Consider the following 26,000-nt stretch of genomic DNA (forward strand, 5'->3'; position numbering starts at 1 on the left):
TGCCAACTTCATAATGTCTGTGTGAGACTCAATGTGGTGGTGCTTAACGTGCAAGCACAGAACAGGCAACCCTAATCAATGCTCATGGATCCTGGGGTGGCTGTGGGTGATTTTCAATGGGTCCACAACAGAAATTAGGAACAGCAGATAGACTGTTTGTAGAGAAAATGGAGAAATCTCCTGCACCGGGGAATTTAGAGTGACATGCAAATCAGAAAAAGCAAGAAGGCTTTGGCTTTATAAATATCATTATTTGTACAGGTGGTTATCATAGGTAGATAAGAGATCGTGTTAGACTTCGGAAGCTTTTTTTGAGACCTTGAATGACCATAAGCTTCAGAGTGGCAGATAATGTGAAGAAGAGCTGAGCTAGTGTTGTGATTTAACCTGGCAGGCAGCTGCACACCACACAGCCATTTGCTCACTCCCTCCTCCACAGTGGCATGGGGGAGAGAATCGAGAAGAAAAATGCAAGAACTCACAGGCTGAGATAAGGCTTGTTTAATAAGAAAGGAAAAAAAGAAAACTGCAACAATGAAGTAAAGCAAGCAAGTGATGCACAGTGCAATTACTCACCACCAACCAACCAATACATATCCCATCCCCAAGCAGCAGCAGCCCCCTGCCCAACTCCCCCAGTTTTACTGTATTCAGTATGATGCCATGTGTTGTGGAATATTCCTCAGGCCAGCTGTCCTGGTTCTGTCCCCTCCCAGCTCCTTGTGCACCCCCAGCCTCCTCACTAGCAGGGCAGCACGAGGAGCTGAAAGTCCTTGACTTAGTGTAGGCACTTCTCAGCAACAAAAACATCAGTGTGTTATCAGCATTGTTCTCATCTTAAATCAAAAACACAGCACCATACCAGCCACTAGCAAGAAAATTAACTCTATCCCAGTCAAAACCAGGAGAGCTAGGCTGCTGTTTCTTGTCTTTTCCAGTTTAATATTGATATTTCCTACAAAATGGAGATATGTAGGCAGCAATGTTTGGCCAAAAGGTGCTGGAGGAAGAATTTGTTTGGATTTACTGTTGTTCATGTCCCTCTTTCCTATTCCTAGATCTTAACTCCTACTTAGGATAAATTTTTCCTAAATGAAACACCCAAGAACCAGTGTCTGAGGCTGAGCTCCTCTCCAAGGTCCTTCCACAAGCAATGGACAGAGAAGATAAGGTGCAGAACACGAGCTCTCTAATCCCAACACTTGCTCAAGGTGAATTCTAGGATTCATGCTCTAAAGGGGCTCTCTCTTGCTATTAACTCTTCAGGCAATACAAAGTACAGAGCAAGACTAACACATCTACATTCTAGAGGCCTAAATGTGGCCAGAAAAATTGCACCTGTCTCTTCTAAAATCTATCTCAGAAAAGCAGAGAGTGCAAGAGGAAAACAAATGATGACTAAACACTGCTCAGGAGAGCAGTCCAGGAGGAGTTTCCATTAAACCAAAGGTCAACATTTCCCTGATGTGTCCTTTAGCTCAAGATAGCACCTGCCCTGAGGACTTCAAATGCAGGCCATGGTGTAAAAATGAAAGAATGAACTCTGTCCTGGTTTTGCTATTGGCATGCTGATTAAAATGGGAATTTCAGGTAGACCTTCTGGCTTTATAACACTTGTGAACACTCATAAATGTGAGGAAGTATTAATACATATCCTTCTAACCAAACATTAATTCCTTATTGAAGGGGATGGTTGCTTTTAGAGCCATTGACAGTTGTTCAGAAATTAAGATTCCTTCTAGTTAGGCTAGTACTGCCCCTGTCTCATGGCTCTTTTTTAGGAGCACCTGCCTGGAGCAAGCAGACCATGGGTATCAGAATTAGGAGAAATCTAGTAGTGTTACAGGCTGGAGATGACAGGCATTACTTGTTCAGTGAATGCTGGAGCCAAGCTAAACCGTTCAAAGAGGAATAGATAGTCAGGCTAGGTTAAAATACCTGTGTTGGTTTCCAGGAAAACTAAACATTGGTGTGCTTGATAGCAGGGCTTGGCAGAAACAATCAAATGCATAACTTCTGTGCATCAGGAACTTGTTAAACAGTAGGGAAAGATGTGATGCAGAAGCTCAGACCTGCAAAAAATGGAAATGCTATTGAGTCCTCCTGGCTATGGAATAACTGTATGAACCGAAGGGAACAGCCTTCTCAGATCAGAAAGGCAGCAACATTTTGTGACCGAAAAAGTATTTTCTTCATTTGCACAAAGATACTAATATTTAGGGGAAAAACGGAACACTGCAGAGGCAGATATTACAGGTGGAGGGTGCTGATTAGCTCCTCCAGCCTCTCCACCTGAAAATGCAAGATATATGATACTGGTGATATGAACTCCATGTGAGGAAGTAAAGGAAATGTGATTACAGATATTATATCCAAATTGAATTAAAGCTGCATTAAAAAACCTCAGATTACTATGTGATTCCATGCTACTGTTGAAAACATGACGTGCATCTGCTACTGGCAGACACATAGAGAGTATGAAAGGGCATATTTCTCAGAAAACAAGTTTGATCTCTGATTTGCTAATTCACAAACCCACAGAAACAAAGGCAGGAAGCATAATTATGGCAGATCTCCCTAAAATAAATAATTGTCAGCAAAGCAACAATGTTGCTTGGATTTTTTTTTTTTTTACTTTCTTTCAAATAGTTGCTCTACATTGTGACCTTAAGCAAAGTTAATTACCTCAGTTTCTTTATCTATAAAAATTGGATAATGAATCCAATCTTCTTTGCAAAAGGCAGACCTATAAATAAAAGCATGATTATTGCATACTGATGTTAATAAATGTTTTCTCAGCAGACTAATGGTCATTGGGACAGTTTCCTGTGCATATTTCTGTGCTCATTCATTTGAATGAGTTATTAAGACCTTCTGACTCTTCCTCATTTTGCTGGCAAGGAGAAAGCAATTCAGGTTCAAATATTCATGTTGAGCTCACTTTTAAAACCGTTTTTGGGGGGTTTCATGTATGGCATATATGGAAGCAAATGCCTGTTCCCTTTGTTGTCTGTGACTGTTACAAGGCAATGAAAAGACCTCTAGACTATGGCAGTGTTGAGACTTACTTCCCTGCCATGAGGGCCCTGTACACCCAGTAATTCTTGTAAAAGACTGTCTGTCTAGTATAACCAGAAGTTTCATACAGGGTGACAAAGCGAGCTGCAATAAAACTGCATCTTTCAATTGCTTTCCATGTTATGTTATATCAAGTGGCAGAGTACAATAAATTTTAAAAGAGCAAGTTGACACGAATGATGACATAGTTATAAATGAGTAACAAAGGCTTTTAATGCACACATAAAGTATAATCCAACAACTCAATTCCAACCGTATTTTACCTGTTTTAAATCAGCAAAACACAGCTGGCAGCTGTTTATTAAAAGGTATCTGTGTGCTAAAACATGCTCAGTCTGAAGTAATAACACTAGAAGAAACCTTTCAATAGAAATGTATTTTACGAACAAAATCAAAGAAGAGAAAGTTACAGAACCCGAGAGTTTCAAAGCAGTCTGCTCCTCATACTTTCCCCTCTCCCCCAAAACAAACCCAAGGCTATAAAATGCTTTAGGAAGGATTTTCAAAGGCGCTGAGCTTTCAAAAGGAAGAAAGCCCCGAAGTGTTCATTGTGCATTTCAATAGTGATATTTCCCCAGATCCTCCACACTTCATTCTTTTCTGCAATCACACACAGATTTGCATGGTCAAAGTATGAATGAATAATATGTAGCTCAGGATCACGATGTTCCATCAGCTCAGCCAAACTCCCTTCTTTAAAAATGTGGTAATACCTTAGCCAGGCCCCATTAGGATGCTGCTGCTGTCTGCTCTGTGTGGCCAGGGTGCATTTATTGACCTTTGTGTACAGTGAGCAGCCTACCCTGCTTTTGTCCTGAGGTTTGCAGTAAGCTCCTTGTTTTGGGTGATGATCAGTTTTAAGTTGTTGTCTGACAGCTAATACTTCCTGATATGAAATCAGGTCAGGCAATTCTTTCTGATATGAAATCAGGTCACCCCTCTGCTGCAATCATGAATAGTATCTGCAGCCACAGGGAGGCATATAGTTGCTTGCCCTAATTCTGAATAGCAACTTCTGAAAGCCTTGAAGCAACATGATGTGGGCAGCACAGGTTTAACAACCATTTCGAAAGCTGCTGTATTTTCAGAACTTTGTTTGCAATGTAGAAAAAAAAAGTAGGAAATGTGTTTCAGAACGCCACACAAAGGATTTTTTAACTTTCTCATTCTTGTTTGGTAAACTCAACTGAAACATATAATTGCAGTATCTAATGATCTCTTTTTGGTGCCACTGATCAACCATACTGAGTCAAGTCATCTTGAGAACCAAGACCATCTCAGAAACTTTTCTCTCGCTGTGCATGGCATTTTTTCTTCTCTCCTTGCTTCCCTGTGTAATTCTAAAGTCCCATCCAACTTAAGGCACGGCTGGTTTGAAGCCAGCTTTCTGAAGAACTGAAGAACTGACTTTTGTACTCATCTTGCACAAGGATCACCACAGGAGCAGGATGGAGGTGAAGGACTCCAAAGAACAAAGACATCTTGTTTTTCAAATCTCTGCTTTTGCTCCACTGCCCACACATACATCATTATCTGGCCTCTATTCTCAAGATGCGAGCCATCTCCTTTATTGCTTGTGTGCAGTTCTCTTCAGTTGAAAAATGGAGAATCACTAGAACAGGAAAGATAAGGTGAGTAAGTATCCCCCAGGACACTAATGAATACAAAGTATGAGGCCAGGGACTGGCTCTAGCACACTGGCAGCTGGTGGTTTGCACCATGGGAGTACATCATTTATTTTCTATGGTACTGTCTCTAATCCATGACAAGAGTTCGTAGCACACTGACGTATTTTAAAAACATGGTAGAATTTAGAAACTCATCTTGACACATGGAAAGAAACAACATCCTTCAGATCCTTCAGATCAGCAATAAAGAAGGCAACAGACACATTTTCTCAATAAAATTCACTACCCCCTCAATAATAAAGCAACCTAGCCCTTTCTTACCTTTAATACTCATTTGTAGACTGAAAGAAGCACTGAAAGTAGACTGAAAGGAGCAGGATGCCATGTACTGAGGTCATGTATGGTTTCTGTAATGGCCATGCGAGTGATCCTGCTGACAATACCCTTTAAAAAAGGACTTAAAACTGCCTGCCCACTGCTCCTCCTTTATTGACAGCCATCAAAAGCAGAGCAGAAAAAATGAATGGTCACTACCAGTCTTGGAAACATTTAAATCATGAACATACAGGTGAAAGACACTTGGCCTACTAACAGTCATGTGTTTCTGACGCTATCAAGCATTTTTCACACAAACAAATAGTTAAGTCACCCCAGTCTTGCTGGATAACTGCACACAGGACACAAATGACATGGAAACTGCACGGTAGTTACAGTGGTGAAACCCAAGCAGGACAACATTGCTGGAACAAGAACTGAGTTTAGAGTTGACTAATTTCGATAAAATATTTTGTCCCTAAAAAGGCATTTGGTCTTAGGATTTGTCAGGAATTTGCTGAAGGGCAGCTCTGCAGGTTGCTCCCTGTTCTCAAACTACATAGTTGGGGAGCAGCTCACAACAGATGTTGAGGTTAAGCAGGTCTTGCTGCACAATAAGGACTTCAGCAAAGTCTCAGCTATGTCAAATGAATGATGTTCCATGAGAAATAAGAATACAAAACAATCCTGGAATAGTCCTGGAAAGGAAAAGGCAAAGGTTAAAGATGCTGAGAACGAAAAGCAATAAATTAGTTATATTTATCCAAACTTGTGTTTTCCTCAGTGAAAGTGCCTGTACCAGTTTGGGCAGGTATTTCTACCTGAACCACTTCAGATTATGATAATAAACTAGCTTTTTTTGTTCAACTATAAAAGTGTTGGCTTCCACGGAAAAATAACCGTTCTTTCAAGGGGGGAAAAAGGTACAAGCTTTCAACTCTTTCTAGAAAGGTAAGTATAAAAAATGCCAGCAGAAGCTCTGTACATGCAGCCTATTGGTGCCTGTCGGGCGGCCTTTCACCATCAGATCCATTTTGCTTCAGAAAAAGAGACTCTTTACAATTAAAAGAATAACAGCGTGAAATCCAGCTGAGATAGGAAAACACTCTGCCTGCAATGAATGATGCATTCAGAGCCTCGGCAGCAATGTGAGGATCAAAAGGTAAGCTCTAAAGGAATAGGGCCTTTTAACATTTAGTTATTCAACTGCTCAGCCTGAAGGTTTCACTTGTTTGAGATGAGATGAGCAGAAATCAATTCCAAAAGCTCAGGTCTTGTAGCAGTAGTCAAGACTTTGACATTGAAACATTATGGCCTTTTTAATTAAAAAGACATCAAGTGTCATTTAAGAAATTACAGTTTATTAATAAAATCTCACACTGAGCAAAATTTTGGTGTTGTCAAGGTAAATTTGTCAGATCATTTTAAAAGCTATGGATGATTTATTACATTTAAAAGGCACAACCCACAGAAACAGAACATCTACATGGGGCACCATCGTGCTATACAGAAATCACAGATCATCACACTAATTACTTCATGTGACTTCGAACCCGTCAGGCTCCCTGATCACCATGCAGATGCATTCAAATAAAGAAGGCAGCTTATAAAAAAGCATTTATTTTTCTTCTGTTACATTAAATTTCTTGTATGTTGAAACTATGTTTAAACCAAATCATCTCTAATGTGTGATAAAGGTGCTGTTTCAGAGATGGAGCTGCCCAGGAGGCACAAACACTCAGGGAGAAGTGTCTGTGGTCCTCCCTAATTTCAGCCCAGGAGCCCTCATCCCTTCCCCTACTTGAAATGGTTCAGATCTGCTTCTCCTGCAGCTTGCACTGACAGGTAGATGGCACTGGGGCTGGTACTTCAGCACTGCACCCCTAGAACAATTTTTCACCAGCTGTTCAACATATTTTAGGATGGTTTCCCGCCATCCCAGCATTATAAAACAAGGGTCCATATGCTTGAAGGAGTATTTGTCATAATGGATGGTACTTTAAATGAAATTAGTTCCGTTCTAAATCACAATAAATAAAGAAGATTGCAGGTCGTGGAAATGATACTAGGGAAGAGGAAACTCATGTTGGGTCAGTTTAACTATCTCACTAGTGTGGGGCTGTGGCAGCAGTTAGCAACTCTTATTTGGGAAAGAAGCAAGGGAAAAATAGTGATCTTCTCTCCCATCTTCATGCAGTCAGTAGCTTAAGAGCTTCCACAGGCTATTATCTAATAGCCAGAGATGGATCCATCCTCCATGTACATTTTCTTGTCTTCACTTGTACATCTGATTACATAAATTCCCATGTCAATGGAATCTGCAATTCAATGATTAAAAATGAAAAATCAGAAAAAAAAATGACTCCACACATCTTTTCCTGTTTTAAGAAACCACATAAATTTACTTTCTATTCACTAATTTCATATAATTTGTGGGTTCCAGGATACTATCTCCTCTCCCTCAGGAGCAGTATAATGTATGTAACTTCTGTTATGATAATTTATGATGATACTCTTTTTTTTTTTCTTCTCAGGTTAAGAGCACGAGCCCATTAACCTATCCTCATACATAAACAGTTCGCACCTCTGATATTTGTAAGGACCTTTACCAGTTCATTTATATCCTTCCAGACACAGAGAAAACCCGAATTTGAAGCAGTATTAAAGATATGGACACACCAAATATTTATCTTGTCATTCCTCTTTGGAATTGTTTTCATTTTTGTTCTTAGTACTTGAATACTCATTATGACTAGGTTTGAACATGGAGCTAATATTTTCAGATAACTGAAAATAACTTCAATAAAAAATAACTTTCCTGACCAGCAATAGAGGGTACCACTGTGGCTGTATACTTAGTTCTTTATTTTTATTTATTTATTTATTTTTTCCTGTGGACGTTACTTAGCATTTTTCAAGTACTTTTCTGTAGTTTTGTCATAGTTTCACACAAGACTTTTTTCGTGTCTCCTTGCAGTTAGTAATCCTTCATAACTCTATGCCATTAGCAAATTTATTACTAGCCTATTCATTTCATTTGTAGTCACAAATGACACAGGAATTTGAACAGCATTAAGGAGCATCCTTTTAAGAAGTGCCATACACATATTAAGCATTCAACACTGAGTCTTTCAGCACTTTCCACACTCGTCTGTTAGCATTTTACCCTGTTGGCTTTCCTTTTCCATTTTCGTTAACAGTTTCTTCCTTTTTTGGTAGTAAAGACTTATACAGTGGATTTTCTAAAACAATTTTGTTCCTCGCATGAGGCTTGATTATGGGCACATTGCAGTCAGTGAGAGAATGTGGTTCTTGTACAATTACTTATTGATGTGGGCCTGATGGACTGTTTCAGACTAATAAGAGTTGTTTCCCTTTTGTGGGCTCTCAGATTAATCTTTCCAAGAGGCTTCATGCCCATGTGTGTCATTTACCCAGCCTACATATGGATAACTGCAGTTTCCCAATATTGTGTTTTCTGCCCTCACAGCCCTTGCAAACTCTCTTAAATATTCTGTGACCACTTTCACCAAGTTTGTCACAGACAAACAAAAAATACACTCTTACTATTGTACTGCTCTCTTCTTAGTTGCCTACCCACAATTGTTTCTTCTAGAAGTTTATGCTCCAGTTTTTTTTTCCACAGAAGTCTATTCAGATCTTTTTAGCTCCTGTGCAAACCTTGTATACTCTTATCAGTGAAGATAGGAGAAAAAAAGATTAAATTCACTACCAAAAAAAGGTTTCATGGACATTATGTCATGGTCATAGTAACCAACACCATGCCATGGATGATGGGACGAATAGGACCACATTCAACCTTTTAAACATCTGAACAAGTCACAAGAAAAAAAAAAAAAAAGCATGAAAGATTTGTTTTCAGGTGAATTAAATGTCCATGAGGGGGAAAAAAAGGAAGATGGAAAGTAGTAAAAAATGTCACTTCTACAGGGAGAGATTTACAGAAAATATACATTGTGAGACAACCGGTACAGTGATGTTCAGCTTCTCAGTGGTGTGCTTCAAGTGGTGTGCGCTTCTTGTCAGTGTGGCTTTCTGCCTGCAGAACTGTTCCAGCAGGACCTGCTGGCCATCTTGGCTATGGATGTGTGTGTTAGACCTCATCCAAGTGCTTGTCCAAACCCCCAAGACAGCTCTTTGCAGTAGCAAGGCTCTGTGGATCAGCACTTATTACAAATTAAGTCTTCCTTTTCTTTTTGGCCATACGTTCCCCCAGTGTTCCTGAAAGGCAATCCAAGTTAATATTGTGCTGTGTTTTCCTCATTCCCACCACTTCTGTTTAAACTGAAAACTGGAAGATTTTCCATAGCTGAAAAATACATAATGCAATTTAGATCTCAAATGGAGGGGGTGAGGTGTGAGGGAGAACATTTCAAAGATTCTTCTTTTCTCGATTTCGTAAGAATATAATTAATTGCTCCTCCTCTTAATTTAATACTGTGACTAATCCTACTAAAAGGGATTATTTAGAAGAAGCAGACAATGTAAGATACATTTTTATGTCATTCATCTGTCTTCAGAGAACAAAACTGGAAGCATCAACAACTTTGTCTGATTTTTTTTTTTTTAAGAAGCCATTTTCAAAATTAATATTTTAGGTCAGTGATTCAATTCAAACCCTGTTAAATGGCAAAGAAATCTGTGTAATCAGAAATTGCTTTTCTCAGTCAAATTTCTTCACTAAAGTTAAATCCCTTTAGAGACATTTAGAAAGTATTTAACGATCACAGAATCTTTATCTCAGAGGCTCTTTTGTATATACTGTGTGTGCACTTCAGACATCACTTCATCTCTTTCAGTTCTAGTAACAGGAACAATTGGAACATATATAGAAGGCATGGTTCTCAGTTAAATTTGACTTTGTTCTTATTATGGTGGTATCAAAAATAAAAAGGGAAGGAAAAATGCTGTATAAGAAAGAATTAATAAAAAGAATTGCTGAGTAAACTTCAAACATTTTTTCCATTAAAAACTTTTTTTTTCCTATTAAAAATGTAACTCATTAATTACGTAGATTACAAAACTTCTTTCTTCTTTAATTTAATGGTTAACATTAGCAAATGAGGATGCTGCCTTTATAAAAATCATGATAATTATGAAATTTAATTAACTTATTAAAGCCTTGATTCAAGAATATAATTATATGCTTAATTTTAAACATCTGAGTAGCTCCACCGGTTTCAGTGGGATTAGGTCTGTGTGTGTATTAAAGATAATTCTGGGAAGCCGAAATGCTTGTCACAGCAACAAAGAAGTGGGGACACCCGTGGCTAAAAACAGCAAGAGAGGTTTATAAACCTCTAAAGAGAGGAAATAATACTGCTTTTTCATCCCTCCTGTGTGTGTTCCTGTACATGGGTCTGCAGGATCAGGCTCCTCTTCCACCTCCTTTGGGCTTTTGGCTGAAGGTTGCATGGGATGGTGGAGGTTTTCTGTACTCAGCACATCTGGGTGTTTAAGGTCTGGGGCACATACCTGTGTATTGGAAATATGGGTTTAGCACCTCTCTGAATGAGGAAGGAAAATAACTGAGCTGTCTCTCTTTCTGAGGGAAAGCTCTGGGACTAGGTTGCACTGGAAAAAGAAAAAAAATCTCATTTGGGTACATCTGAAAAAAATATCTGCTAAGCAATGCTCTGTTCGATAGCAACCCCAACAGAGGACTTGGCACCATGCAAGTGCACCTGGCTCAGGTGCCTGAGCACCGTTCCACAACCATTTTGGATCTTCACGTCTTATCAAGAAAACAATTTCTTTGTGTTATACAGAGAAAACCCTGTGCTCAGCAGCCTGTGGTTGGGCACAGACAGACCTTCAAAATCAATCCCATTGAAGCTGCTCAGCTCAGAGAACCATCCCTCCTTCCAAAACCATGTCAGTGTTGACCTGCACGCTGACAGCAGAAGACAACAGCCACACGTGGCTACTACTGTTAAAATTAAATAAAATATGAGGCTAGATTTGGAGTTTGCACCAGTTCTGTGCTGCAGTAACTTGGAGAAATAGAGTGAATGAACCATAAGAGGCAGAATTTGTTTAGTTGCAATGTGCATTTTTCTAAGAAAAAATAGAAGGGTCAAGTTTTCTGACCTGACCCTATCCTGACATAACTATATATCATCCAGTGGAAGTAAGCTTGGGATATTTTTGATAAATCAATTATAACTTGCATGAACATTTCAGTAGCAGGGACACAAAACTTCTGATTTAATTAAGTGAGATAAAAATCAAGCTCCTCGCTGTTGGTGAGAATTGCAGTCATGCACAATGCTGTCAGCTGACAAGCCCGGTGAGAGAAGCTGCATGAATTACAGATAAGCCCACAAATATCAGCCACAGGCTCTATGGCACTTTTCTGCATCTGTAAGAAATTGCCATTACAGGCTTAGAAATACCCGTACAATTCACATTAAATGAAACACTAACGGTGATGAGACCAAAGCCGAAATCAGGGCTGGCAGATGTCTCAAAAGGAGGAAAGGTGCTCTGTGGGTCGCCTCATCAAGACCAGAAAATCCCACTATGGGTGGCGTTTCTGCTCTGCCTCTGAGTCCTCTCGTGTTATTCAGGCTTCATTAGTGTTTTGCACCTCTGACTTTCAGAAGGGAGGAGAGTTAGCCACTGGGAGAGGAGCTGCCTCAACATTAGGCAGGAACTGGATATAGGAGAGGCAATAGATTTTTCTCCAAAAGGCCAGGTGGTCTTTACATTCAAGAAGATACCAAAAAATAGAGGTAGTTCATCTCCTGGCTCCAAGGCATAATTAAATACTTGGCCCAAATGTGACCCGAAGTAGTCTAAGCTGCCCTTAAAAGCTTTCTAATGTCTGAAGTAAACAACCTTTGCTGCAGGTTAAGATTATTATTTCTTTTCCTTCCTTCCTATACAGAAATAAACCAAACCAAACCAAACCTAACCAACAACAAAAACAACAAACAAACAAAAACTTAAAAAAAATCACTAATTCAATTGCAGACTATTTATTTATTTATTTGTTTGTTTATTTATTTATTTATTTATCTTCTTCTTTTCTTGTCTAAGCAAATTCAATGCCTTTAGCTTCCTCTAATAATTCAGAATTCCTAAATTTCAGTTACTGAAAAAGTCTCCAAATGTTTTAAAGCACTGTCCCCAGAAGCAGATACTGTATTCCAGCTTGGATCTCAAAAATACCAAGTGCAGGTAGGTAGCTCATCCTTCTGCCTCCCATAAAGCTTCAGAATGGTATTTGCCTGTTTCTGTAACAGCATGATACTACTCACATTTATCTGGTCTGTGGCCCATCTGCCTTGACCATTGTTTCTAACTTTGCACATTTAATGTTTCCTTCCCATGCATGCTACGTCCTTCTTGATGGTTTCTGTATCTCTTGTTGATTTCAGACAACTTCTCCATCATTTGCATGTAAAACCCCATCTTTCAAAGCAATTCTAAATATCCCTACATAGGAACACCTCACAAATTCTTCAGTATACTGTCTAGCCTGCTATCAAAGTTATTAATCAAAATTTTGCATAGAAACAGGTAGGATGGATCCTAAGAGGATCCCATCTGAAATGTGTTCTGATCGGGCAGTGAAAAGCAGATCTATTCTGAACAAGATCTTTCAGTCTTATGTGCTCCCAAATTCTGAATTCTATTTCCTTACTTTACTTACAACAACATGAGAGTCAAGATAAATCATGCCTCCTCCTGTCACCCTGCCTATTGAGATGATTACCCTGTTAAGGACGGAAAACAGATCGGCTTGTTCCTGACAAATGCATGTTGGCTGTTTCCCATTATATTATCATTCTGTAGGTTTAAATTATTTATTCTATTTAAATTAGATTATTTAAATTATTTATTCTAGTATCCCTGCATAAATCTAAATTAAGTTGGCTTTCTCTTGATGTCCTGACTCTCTTTTGGAAACAAGTGTTATGTTTGCCTTTCCTCACTTGCTGCAGATATTAAGGATAATCTGCCATTTTGAGTAGCTTAAGATAAAAATCATGATTTCTGGACAATTTGTATAACCTCATTTATTTAATTTTTTTTTTAGCCAGTATTTCCTTTTCACAGTCAAAACTCCTGTCCCCTGATTAAAACTCTGCTAAATAGCTGATGACCACAAGTAATTTTTTGTAAAAAACAAAGAAAAATGAACTGGCATCACCAGCCTCTTCTGTCATATGTTATTTGCTTGTTTTCTCTTTTTGTTCTCCTCTTGCTTTGTATGCATGTATAAAACCTTTTCTAAGTTGTAATTCATACTATGCTATAGTCACCCTTCTTTTGTTCTTTGCACCATCCAAATCAATTATTGATAGTAATATTTTTTGTATTTTTTTTTCCAAATTTCACTGGCATTAAAGAGTTCCTGATGCTGTCATGGCACACCTCGTTATAGTCTCCTTTACACTGGGATAAATTGTTTGTCGTGCCTTTAGTATCGCTTTTATTGAGGAATACCACTTTCTGCTCACATTGCCTTTTGGTTGGAAAATGTTAAAACCACTGCTCAAATATATTCCCAATTGTTCCTCCGAAAAAACAGAATTTTGGAGAGCTGGCGGGTAGCAATGACATGCCTGTATAACAGAACTCAATGCTATGCATAAATAACCAATGTTATGCAGAAATATGAGGTTTCTTCACAGGAAACAATGCAGTCATGGCAGTGCAATGCTGTGCTCATATTAATTGGCCCCAGAGTGCAATATAACTACACTAATATGATCCTGCTTCTCATAGTAACACTTGATTTCCTCTTGCTCAGTGTCTCATTGATTTTTACCACAAAGACAGAACTTAAATAGTAAGGAAACATTCCTGATCCTTTTATTTGGACTTTTTTTTCCCCAAGAGACTCTTACAACTTGTAAATTTTAAGAACTATACTCTTTGTAATTACACAGGCCACATTCTCAGACAGTGTAAATTAGAGGACTAGACAGGTTTACCTCCCTTAGGTTCCTGTTGCTTTCTCTGTTAAATTACCACATGACTAAAAGATCACAGATTAAAGTGAAGTTAATTTTCACATGTTGGTATTAACACCAAGGAGAGCCATTTGATGCTCTGTTCTCTAGAAACCTTTTTCTCCCCCCTCCCCCCCACTGGGATGAAGAGTGTGATCAGATGTTTCAGTGATATAAAATAACTTTACTGACTTGAGTATCTGAATCTTAGTAAGAGATGAAAACATGATATCTTCCCCTTTGCTTTTGGAAGAAATAAATTACTTACCTAAATTAATAATAATAAAAAAAATGCTTCTTATCCCTTGTCCATATCAGAGTACTAAAACCCAGCATATACCATATTTTATTAACACAGAACATGAGCTTTCCACGTAAAGGAGAAAGCCACTTTGACAAAGATAAAATTATGCTAAAAAAACAGTACTGCATTATGATTTGGAGCAGTTCCCTAGCCAAAGGGAAACATGAAAGCCAGTCCTCTTTCTGCTATACTAAGTGGCAGAAATCCTACTTCATTAATACAGGAATGGCTTCATTGTGCTAACACTAACAAAGCCAGCAGTAAATGGCAAAGTGGCCGATTTCTGTTGTTTGGTGATATTAAATCTCGAATAAGATTATGCTATGAATACACTGAGAAAATGATTTATTTCTTAAGGCAGTGAAAATATTGTAGAAAGAATTGCATACTGACAGAGCAAATGTCTCCTTGAGCGAGAAGTAAAGCATTTTAAAGCAGGCCATTTAAAAATTTTGCTGATTCATCGTGTCTTGATTTGTTTCTTGTCAAAATAGGCTACTCCATTTGTGGAACTGGCAAAATTGCTTCTTTATATATCCATATGCAGTAGGTGTTGAGTAAAAGGAAAAATCATTAAGCTAGGTTTGACACTGCTGTTCTGCCAATATTTCCTACCACAGACCTGACTTTGGAAACCCTACAGAAATTTCTTGCCTCCTTGGATAATCTCCTGAAGATTAACGAAACACATGCTTATCCAAACTATATATACATATATATATATACCGTTATGTATAAAAGGTATATCTGTACGGATAGATATAATAATTCAAAATGTTATTTGAAACTTTATAATGCGTCTGAGCCTTATTTTTCAGCAATAATAAGAAATCACGATCATGCATGATCAATAAGGAATCATGGTTCATGCATGGTCTGGGATGGTTGAGGCTGTGCGTAGTGGAAATAACTTTGTAATTTGCAGCTATATCATAGTCCATTTTAATGAAAGGGCTAGACTCCACAATGATATAGTTCCACCTGTAGCCTAAATGACCGGAAGATTTTCAGACAATGGAGCTGAGTGTGGTTCACAGCCCTGTGGAGTGATGTACCAGAGATGACAATGAAATCTCAAAATTCCACCAAATGTCAAATTATATGACATAAACCTAGACTTGAAAAGTAAAGTCCTCCAGGGCTTAAAGGAAGGTCACCCAAGACATGGAGAACAGGCTGTGTAGTGCTACTCACTAGCTTCAAGAGATGTGAGATATTAACATTTCACTTTGATTTAAGAAGGCTTAGAGACCTTCACACTTCTTCAGCTGAGAAAAGGAAAATTAAGTTTGCTGAGCACTGTAATTTGTTTTACATACACTATTGTCCTACTTTTAATCAGCATAAGCTTAACACCTAACTTGTGAAAAGTGGTTGAGTAATTTCAAGACTCCCAACAAGAAAGAAACCTCAAAACTTAAAAGAGAAAGATAGCAAAGGCTAAAGCTACCATTCAGTGTCTTCTTCAAAAGTGGTAAAGACAAGTGGTTACTCCATCAATAAGTTGGGTTGAAAGGGGCAACTAAACAAAAAGGAAAAATCTTACAAGAAATAAAATCTGACATTGTTTGATGAACATTTTAAGCCTCTGAAATAAGCACTTATTCTTGCTTTGCTGTTTCCTTGTTCTTTTTCAGCATTTTCTTGTGCTTTTGCTGAATCAGATCTTTCAGCAGTGAAGCAAAGGGGAAATGATTTGGCTAAAAACAACCTTACTTTTTGCTGGGTGTCATGGTCATCCCTCCTCATAAAAAGAAATAAAAAATTGTGTTTTAAAATCATAAAAAATGATTTTGTTGGTGGACAGACCATGGAACATGGGAGTAAAATCCTCTGTTTTGAAAGGTGCAGAAGTATTTAATACTGCACTTAGGATGTGCTCCAGAAATTTCCTGAGTGTTCTTAAGCAAATTTTATTATGTTGTTCTCCTGACAGAGACAACATTTAACATATCTGCTATGTGATACTGCACAAATAAGGTTTTTCTTTCCTGTTTTGCACATTGTAGTTTAGTCTTGCTTTCATGAGAATGAAGCTCAGCTTGTATCTGTGTGACTACCCATCCTACCCATTTTGCAGTTTTCCACAGTTTGCAATAGCATAAATTTCTTGTGCTAGTATGGACTTTTCTGGTCTACACAACCCAAAACATTGTTCACTGGGGGGGGGGGGGAGGGAAATGAAAGAACCTAGAAAAGACTGAGAAACCATCCTAAAAACCTTTAAAAGGTCTGAATTATAGATACTGACAGTATGCAGAATTTACCAGAGAGATGGACAGGAAAGCACTTGATTTGCTATGGCAGACAAAAGAAGTGGTTTACCATCACTTCATGGCCTTCATTTAATGCTGATTCCACCAGCAGGAAGCAGTCACAACCCAGTTTGCAGGCTTGAGAACTGATATGAAGGCATTTGCCATTTCCATAGCCTGAAAAAATAATTAGGACGAGAAAGGAAGGTGGATATTTTGTGTCTGTGCAAAAGAAAATGTACTCCTGACATAAGCTATGATGTATTAAGCCCTTGACTGTCCTCAATATTTTGAAATTCTCCACCCATTTTAGAAAAGATACAATTGCAGTGGAATTCAGATTTTTTTTTTCTTTTTTCTTTTTTTTTTTTTTACTATTACAGTGCAATGAGCACAGACTGCTTCTTTCTGTCTAGCAGGCTGTGTTGTGTGACAGGAGGTGCTCAAGTGGGATTGCTAGAGAGCATTTACCTTGGCCTTCCCACCACATACAGAATCAAAAATATTTATGGTAATGATGCTACTGCAATTCTGCCTGTAATACACTCAAAATGCTAAGTGAAAGCATCATGTAGTGGGAGCACAGCACTGAATTATTCCTGTGTATTGAAATACTGATAGACAAACCAGGACACTAAGTAATTAAGTCACTATTAGACCAAACCATTAAATCCATTGTTTGCTGTTTTAACTGCTGCTAATTGCTGTCACCATGACAACAGGGAAGTTTCTTTTTCTGGTATCTCCACACAATTTCCTTTTCATAATGGAGCCTGCGACACAGAAATTTACATCTTCCCAAATTGAAATACTTCTTGTGCTGAAATAAAGGCAGACATGTTTAGATAAGAGCAATTTTAATATCAGCAGTAAAATGGATCTTATTGGAAGTTTGATAATTTGTTTGCAGAATTATCTGGACCTTTCTACATAAAGTCAGTGCAATTTAAAGTATAATATCAGTTTTAAAACCTTGCTATTTCACCAGCATCATAAAAATTGTAGTTCAGATTAAGATCTGGGAGGTAAATACATCAGGCTAACATAATACCCTGCACCTTCACAGTTTACATCCTGTTTATGGCTATGCTTGCATCAGACATTAAGCTTGGGTCAGAGCCCAGATTTTATCTCTATTTTTTTTTTTTTTTTTAATATATAGTTATTTTGGAGACTTCCAGCTGTTTAAATCCCTATATTTAGGTTGCAGCCATCCGATGACATCTCTTCTGAAACCCTGTGTGGGTCCCTACATCCCATAAGCAGCCTCTCAGCCCCATCGATCTGTTACGCTCTTTGAAAGGAAGATGAGTCATTGCTGGGATGCAGATAGAAGTTTGCTCCAAAATGCTTGTCTAATATTAACCACTGATCCCATCTCCCAGCACTAATATTCAGAAAATTGTTACAGATCTCAGTCCTTTCAATGCCTGACTGCAGTACCAGCTGAGAAAAGGTGCTGTGAAATGGTGCCAGAAGTTGGCTAAGATTAGAAAATTTTCTCAGGAGAACAAGATGAAAGAGGACCACCCTGCAGCCCTCACTGGAAGAGATCTCCAGGTCTTTTTCTGTTTTCCACCTCAGGAGGGAAAGGCTCCTGTAAGAACCAAACAGCAGGTATGAGACCCATTCCCTCTAAACTAACACCACTGCCTGCTTCTCAGGGATGGAAGGGCAGAGGAGAGCCCTGCAAGTAGACTCCTTTCCAGCAGGGGTGGCACCACTCTTGGCATTTGTGTTTCACACATAACCTGTCTCTGACCATGGACACAGCAACAGTGTACCTGCAGTCCCCGTAGGTCAAAGCCCAAGAGTCCAGCCTGAGATTAAATTACAGTGTTCGCAAAGCCCAAAGTCTATGACATCAGTAAAAATTAAATGTGTTGGTTCATTGTATGCATTTATTTGTTCAAGTTGAAAACACTGCAAAATCTGCCAAGATTTGGCAGTGCACAGCATTTTGACTGATAAACTGGGAAAAGTATATGGTGAAGTTTGAATGACACTCAAAATGTTACTGCGATTAGCCCAGTCTTCATATTTCTCCTTCATCAACATTCCCATGCTAAAGTGAAGGATAAAAATTAAAAGGAAGACTACATACGTGTTACTGGAAAAAGATCACAGGTCCAAAAAGAAGTAAAAAGCTATTTAGAAGCTCAGCCTAAACATGTAGAAATGATGAGTTAAAGCCCAGGTCTCAGCTGGACAACCAGCATGGATCCATGGGTGGTGCAGCTGTTGAAGCTTGTACACAGGCTTCTCTCTTATAATACAGGCAATCTTAAACTTCTGGGGAATTAAAAAAAAGCACTCAGGACAGTGTCATGATACTCTCTTCAAACTGGCTGTACACAATACATGTTGTAAATGCTAAACAAGACTTTAAATTCCAGAATTATCATTAAAATACACAGACATTTGCATCCACTAATGACATCTTAATAAGTTTAGCTGCAACTGTGATTTAGTTTAGTTCTACTGGGAACTGGGAAAACTCAAATTGTCTTCATATAGCTATGAATTGTGGAGCAAAGCAGGAGACAAATTTGATAGTCTGTCTGGACATTTTGATGTATTTGATTCACAGGGTCCAAATTCTTCTGCCACAAGTATTGTTTGATAGAAAGTGAAGACATCCTTAGACTGCCATTAGCAATATGACAGACAGCCCCTCTCAACAATTACAGCAATCAGGCTGCCTCATTGCTGTTGTGAATGCATTGCTACACCTTTGGCCATGCCTTGTAGTGTGCATCGTTGAAGTAAGAAGCAATTTCTTCATATACTTTAAGAATACAGTCCCTCTTGATTTGATTTTCCTCCTTCTCTATCACCAAAATGGCTGGGCTAAGTCACTGAAGTCAGTGCAGCTCTCCTAGAGAAAGGGATGGGAGAAATACAAGCACTGAAACTTGTTGCCAAAATACATTTCCATAACTTAAGCAGTATGACATCGTTTATTTAGGAAACAGTATCTCCTAATACTATGTTGTCATTAATGAGAAATTGCTGAGACTTTTAAACGAAGAAAGGTAATCTATTTTATGATTTTATACAATGTATTTTTTTTGTGTGTGATATAAATCTGAATGGGATTTTATGGCTTACTACTCAGTGTTTATTAACTTGCTTATATTGTTGTGTTTTGGAAGCTCTTAACTTTTGCTTCATGAAGTCTTCTGCCCCTTTTCAATCTGTCTTTGAAAAAGAAGCTTTCTAGGTCCCTTATTTACAGACACATCTTAAAAAAGAGCAACTGAAAATGATGATGAATACCAAAGGCTGCTCAGAGTCTGAAACAAAAACTCCCAGAGGTGCGATGTCTCCTCTGCTTCATTCAACGCACTACGAGATCCATGCTTATGGACTTCTCATTGAACAACTCATTGACACCATGTGTTACTGTTGACAAAAAAAACCTTTCAAGCTTTCAAAGAATCATTTTTCTGCAGCTGTTCTGGATTGCCATGCTGCACTGTTATTAACAATGCCGAGGGGAAACCCCTTGATATTGTGAATAGCCTATTGTATGCTAAGTCATTGCTCAGTTCACCATGAAGTTCTGTAAAGCAAAAGGATTCCAGTGCAATTGATATAGCTGTAGAAACTGTGAACTTCATTTAACTTGTGTTGTCCATTTCAGAATTTCCATTGAGTTATGTGAGGATTTGGGCCACCAAGACAAGCTGCTCATCTGCCACTCACACACTGTAAAGAACTTGATGAAGAATAACTTCTGAGCTAAAAGTATCACCCAAGGTGTCTGCACTCCAGGCTGGCCATTACTCTGACTGCTGATACAGTCCTTGTCTGGTCCTTATTTTCATATTCATAAGAAGTCAAAATCCTTTTGACTCAAAATACGTTCTTTGTGGATTTTCTTGGCAATTACTTCAGAGAAAAACATTGGAGCAGACTAAGCCCAAATTCAATCCTGCGGTAAGTAACAGTGAGAAACTGATGCTAGAGGCATTCTGGTTATGTAATTTACAGATCTGAAAGGCTGTTCTAGGATTAAAACTAGTGGCCTTTGATTTCTTCTGTCATATGAGACACTTGCTCAGTACAGTTGTGAAATGGCCCAGACTGCAAGTTTCCTGAATACCCTGCCTATATCAAAGTGCTGACAAATATTGGAATGGGATGAGGAAATTCTTTGGAAGATCATTGCTGTTCAGTTCATTACGCGTGCTACTGTGTAACAGCCACTTTAGAAACACAGGTAATAATAATAAAAAAAAAAAAGACGATGATTCTGAGTTGTCTTTGTTCAGTCTTTCCTGTGCTGCACTACAAATATCTTTAGCTTCTGGTGAGATTTAAAGCCATTGCAAGCACTTACACAGGTGCTTCACTTTGTGTGCACAAACAGTGCCACCAAATGTGAATTCTGTGGGGATATCCCAGGCACAGAGTTTACAACACACATTAGTTTATACAACACTGCCTTTCCAAGGCAGAAGGATTTTTTTTTTTTTATTGTTCTTCATTAAAACCAAACTCTGCTGTAGCAGCTAGTTTTTAAAAAATACTTTCAAGAAAACCCTGGTTGAAATAGCTGAAGTGCTCTACTGGGGATCATTTCAAGAAGAAGCTGATGTGCTATCAAGTATACAGGGAAACACAGAAGGAAGCGAGAGAAGAGATAAATTGTTCTTTGGAAAAACTGCAACATCATTTCAAAGCTTTGGTATTGCTTCATTTGACAAGAGGAAATAATAACTCGTGTACTGTTATAAGATCACAAGAACAGGGAGAACAGAACTTGCACTCAGAGTAGTTCACTTAGGCAGAGGGATAGCCTGGAAATTGTTGTCTGCTTAAGACACTTGATAAGTGTCTTAAAAGTGTCTTAAAATAAATAAGGAAAAGAAAGAAGATGCATATGAAAACACCAGGCAAGAAAGAGCACAGAGTAAGACACCCTTTAAAACAACAGCAAAAAATATTTAAATGCTAAAAAAAAAAAAATGCATTCTGTGTAAAAATGGTCTCTCCTCTGGAATAGGAGAGATATGTAACAAAGGCTATGAGGCTGTGATTAAATCTCACCTAGAAGGAAGAAAAGAAAGACATTAACATCCTTTGTTTTAAAATGGTAGCTGCAAGAGTGGGGACAATGGTCTGGACTCTCTGAAATTTAAAAATCCAGCTATGCACTCTTAAAATGAGTTCACTATAATGTTCTTGTAAGAAAGTAACCCTGTGAGGAGGAGGCTGGAGAAAGAGAAGTCACGTTGCCGCCCAGTAACCACAAGCAATTATGCTATGGACATTTCTACTTAAAAAAGTCCAGCGGACACCCGTCTTCTATGCTTACCAAGCCCCGAAGCACAAAATACTTGTCAACACTGCATTTAATACTTTTAGCACAATAGACTGAAAAACATAAAATACAGTGCACCAGAGGAGGAGAGCAGGGTGATGTATGAGAGCGCAGCTTACTAAGTTTGCTAAGTAAAACCATGCAGACAATCCTAGGAAGCTGGTTATAACCCACATTACAGAAGCAAGAAGCAAACAAAATCAAAAAGCAAACAGGGATGCTTACCAATTCGGCCTGGGGGAAAATCGTTTCTTAGGGATTGATTTTGGTTCAAAGATATGATTTATGCATGCTTGTCTGCACCTCAGAGACTTTCCAGCTTCTCTATCATCCCCAGCAACCTTTCTGTAGTCACAGAGAAAGCCAGAAAAGAATGCAGAAGTTCAGCTGTGCATCAGGAAGAAAAAACATTTTCTGCCCAGCACAGAATTGGGTACTCTGTGCTGCAAATGTCACACAGTGGCATTTTACACTGGTATTGTTTAACTTGCATAACCAAGGCAATTGGGGAATGCCGGTATTTTCTTTTGAGCACACTCACCCCTACCTTTACGCAAAAAAATAAATAATATAAAAAAATCTATTCATCAGGAGCTGGCAGGAAAGCAAAGCAGAAAGGCACAGAGCAGTAAGACCTGGTAGAGGGGGCTCTGGCTTGCACATCCAGAGCACAATGTCACCCTCCTGGTGTGGTGGCTTCTGCTGTGTTATGAATTCCTATAACTTATCTGCAAATTAAAAAAAAAAAAATGGTTGTGAGGGGAAAAAAATCTTAAATAATCCCATGTTTCTGGTAATATCCAATGATATAACTCAGCTGTTCTGTGGTATAACCTACTAGGACAGAATAAGCTTAATTAATAAGCTTATTTTTGACACGGAGAGTCCAAAGTACATGAGGTAGCAATGTGCCTGGAGGGCAAAGAAGGCTCATGGTATCCTGAGCTGCATTAGGCAAAGTATTGCCAGCAGGTTGAGGTAGGTGATCCTTCCCCTTTACTCAGCACTGGTGAGGCCGCACCTTGATTGCTGGATCCTGTTCTGGGCCCTGCAATACAGGAGAGACCTGGGCACACTGAAGAGAGTCCAACAGAGGGCCACCAAGGTGGTGAAGGGACTGGAGCATCTCTGCTGTGAGCAGAGGCTGGGGGAGCTGGGGCTGCTCAGCCTGGAGAAGAGGAGGCTCAGGGGGATCTCCTCCATGTCCCTAAATCCCTGAAGGGAGGGTGCAGAGAGGCCAGAGCCAGGCTCTGCTCAGTTGTGCCCAGTGCCAGGACAGGAGGCCATGGGCACAGCTGGGCACCCAGGAGGCTCCCTCTGAGCACCAGGCAGCACTGCTGTGCTGGGCGGGTGACAGAGCCCTGGCACAGGCTACCCAGAGAGGCTGTGGGGTCTCCTCCTTGGGGATCTCCAAAAGCCGCCTGGACGTGGGCCTGGGCAGCCTGCTCTGGGTGTCCCTGCTTGGGCAGGGGGACACCAGGGGCCTCCAAGGGGCCCTTCCAGCCTCAACCCTTCCGTGACTCTGTGAAAGTCTTCCAGAAGGAAGTCATCACTGCAGGGCCACTTGCAGGGTGTATGAACCATAATTGAGTGCTGGTAGCTGTGCAGTCAGTGAGTCACAGGACTGTGTCACCAAGGTCTGTGCAACAGCTATTAGGCAATCTTGACCAAGTGAGGCCAGAAAAACTCTGTCGAGGGCTGTGAACCCCTTCAGCTCCTCCAGCCATGCAGTCTTCCTAGTGCACATAGGCCACATGATGGAAGAGCTCGTGGGAGCACAGGGAGAAATGGAGCTGGCTCAGTAACAGGCCCTACTTCCTGCTGCCAGCTGGAGAGAGAAAAATGGAGCTGTTAGGCTGAACTGGACTTCTTCAGAAACAAGCATGGCAGTAATTACTGTCAGCAAATGACAAAAAAGCTCGTCTGTAATAGCTGAAAATCCAAACCAACAACTCCAGGAACAAACTATTTCTAATAGTATATTTCCTCCCTTCAGTTAATTGAATGTTTTCATGATGATACTTTCTGAAAACCTGCTTAATTCTTCTCCCTGTCTGTGTCACCTTCACCACCATCATTCTCACCTTATACACAAACGTTACCAACAAATGATCTGTGTAATGTTCTTATGAGATAGTTGTGATTTGAGAAGAAAAACACCAGGGTCCTGTCCTCCCATTTCCAGCCAGCACATTCCCTAAAAGGGGCTTCAGCAAGTATTTTCTTCTTCTGCCAGCACCAGGCACAACAGGAGCATTCTGCCAGTCAAATTAACAGTCCCTACACCCAAGAAGAAGATAAAAAAGTACAACAGAGGAAAAACTGTGCAAGTGGCCTTAAAGCCTCTGAATGACAACTCCCGTGAGATGTCAGGATCTGGCAAAGGACTGATTAACAGAACAGGAAATGCAACGTGGGGCACAGAGGGGCTGGAAATAAAGGAGAAATAAAAGAAGTTATATGGGAAGAAAATGATAAAAGGGAATTTTATAAATAATAAGGAGGTAAAATGAAGGGCGAGGAAGGAAATGAAAAGGAGGAGAAAAAAAAATGAGAAAAAGAAGAGGGCATAAAAAACAAAGACATGTAGAGAAACTCCAGGTTAGTACTTTAATTAGTTTGCCTTGCTTCATTTTTCCCAGATACCATCATGCACTGGCACAGCATCACAATTTGACAGTTAATCATCCATTTGGGGACTCATTGCAATGCTGTATTAACATTACCATAGCACGGCTAAACCTTCCTGCAGAATCCCAGTTCCTGCAGCACATCCCACTGGCCCAGTCCTCATCCTCTTGTAGTGGAGGTGCATCTTTTCCACCTTCCTAAAGCCATGGGCAGCTGCAGCATTAGGTCTGTACGTGCCTTTCTGCATTTACTTTGCTGGGGAGGTGGTGATACTCAAAACAGGAGCAGGAAGGAAAACCTAGAAGAGAAGGATGGGATCTGTGAGACCAAGGCAGTGCTCACTCAGAAAAAGCCAGAGCTTTTGGAAAACCAGATGTAGAGACAGGCTCATCAAGTCCAGGAAATTAACCCTGAAGTGTAGCATCATTAATTCCCAGTAAATAGGTAGGGAGAGAAGCCTGCATATTTTTAAGAGGTGATGGTGTATCCTAGAAGGAAGCTGGAGAGTGGGAACAGATCCACAGTTCCAGTGTGCAGGCTCTAATGCAACTGGAAAGCTCTGTATCCCCTTAAACTAGAAAAGGAGCCAAATTTTGCATATCTGAGCTGCCCACTGAGGCCCTTCATGTCTTTCATGATTTGAACTTTGGTCCTGATATAAAAAAACAATATTGCCTGTACTTCCATGATGGAAGTAAAACTTGTTTAGGGAAGTTGGGACTCTGGATACATGAGCATTAAGTAACTATTGACCCTCTTTGTCTTAAGTGGAGAGGAACACTTTATCAGGGAGTGTAGTGATAGAACAAGGATTAATGACTTTAAACTAAAAGAGGGTAGATTTAGATTAGGAGTAAGGATGAAATTCTTTACTCTGAGGGTGGTGAGGCCCTGGCACAGGTTGCCCAGAGAAGCTGTGGATGTCCCATCCCTGGAGGTGTTCAAGGTCAGGCTGGATGGGGCTTTGGGCAACCTGGTCTGGTGGGAGGTGTCCCTGCCCATGGCAGGGGGTTGGAACTGGGTGGTCTTTAAGGTCCCTTCTAACCCAAACCATCCTGTGATTCTGTGATTCCAACTGTCAGTGCTATGTTCCTGGACTTATTTTTTTGTTTCCATGGTTGTTGGGTTACACTGACCTACTCAGCAATGACTGGTCATAAGATTCTTCTCTACTTATGCTTATTGCCTTCACAGATGGACAGCAAGGTCTATTCCTGCTTGCTAGCTCGGATTGTAATTATGTGGTCTGATGAACTCAGCTTTTTGGAGGTGTAGCACTACAACACATCTTTCCTAGGAACCCCTTGCAAGTGCCTAAGGAAGGTCCTTTCAAGGAAGGAACAACAGCCGTCTCACAAAGCAAAGGAGGAAATAGAGACATTTTGATAACTTAAATAAAAAACAAGAGTCTTTTCCCCCAGTCCTAATGTGGAAAGAAAATAAACTTCATTATTTTTAAAAATCACTGGTGAGAGT

General features: G+C 39.6%; 1 pseudogene across 1 annotated transcript in view; it reads right to left on the bottom strand.

Moving 5' to 3' along the window:
- Window positions 1-3,580: 3,580 nt before the first annotated feature.
- LOC311207312 (putative tRNA methyltransferase 9B) overlaps window positions 3,581-26,000 on the bottom strand; it is a 133,160-nt pseudogene continuing 110,740 nt past the window's right edge. The window contains exons 2-3 of the transcript in view: window positions 16,609-16,741; window positions 3,581-4,782 (exon numbers count right to left, since the gene is read on the bottom strand). The product of the transcript in view is annotated as a putative tRNA methyltransferase 9B (transcript). The remainder of the gene's footprint in view (window positions 4,783-16,608; window positions 16,742-26,000) is intronic.

The sequence above is a fragment of the Netta rufina genome (genome assembly GCF_964035555.1).
Source record: "Netta rufina genome assembly, chromosome: 1".
Classification (NCBI taxonomy): domain Eukaryota; kingdom Metazoa; phylum Chordata; class Aves; order Anseriformes; family Anatidae; genus Netta; species Netta rufina.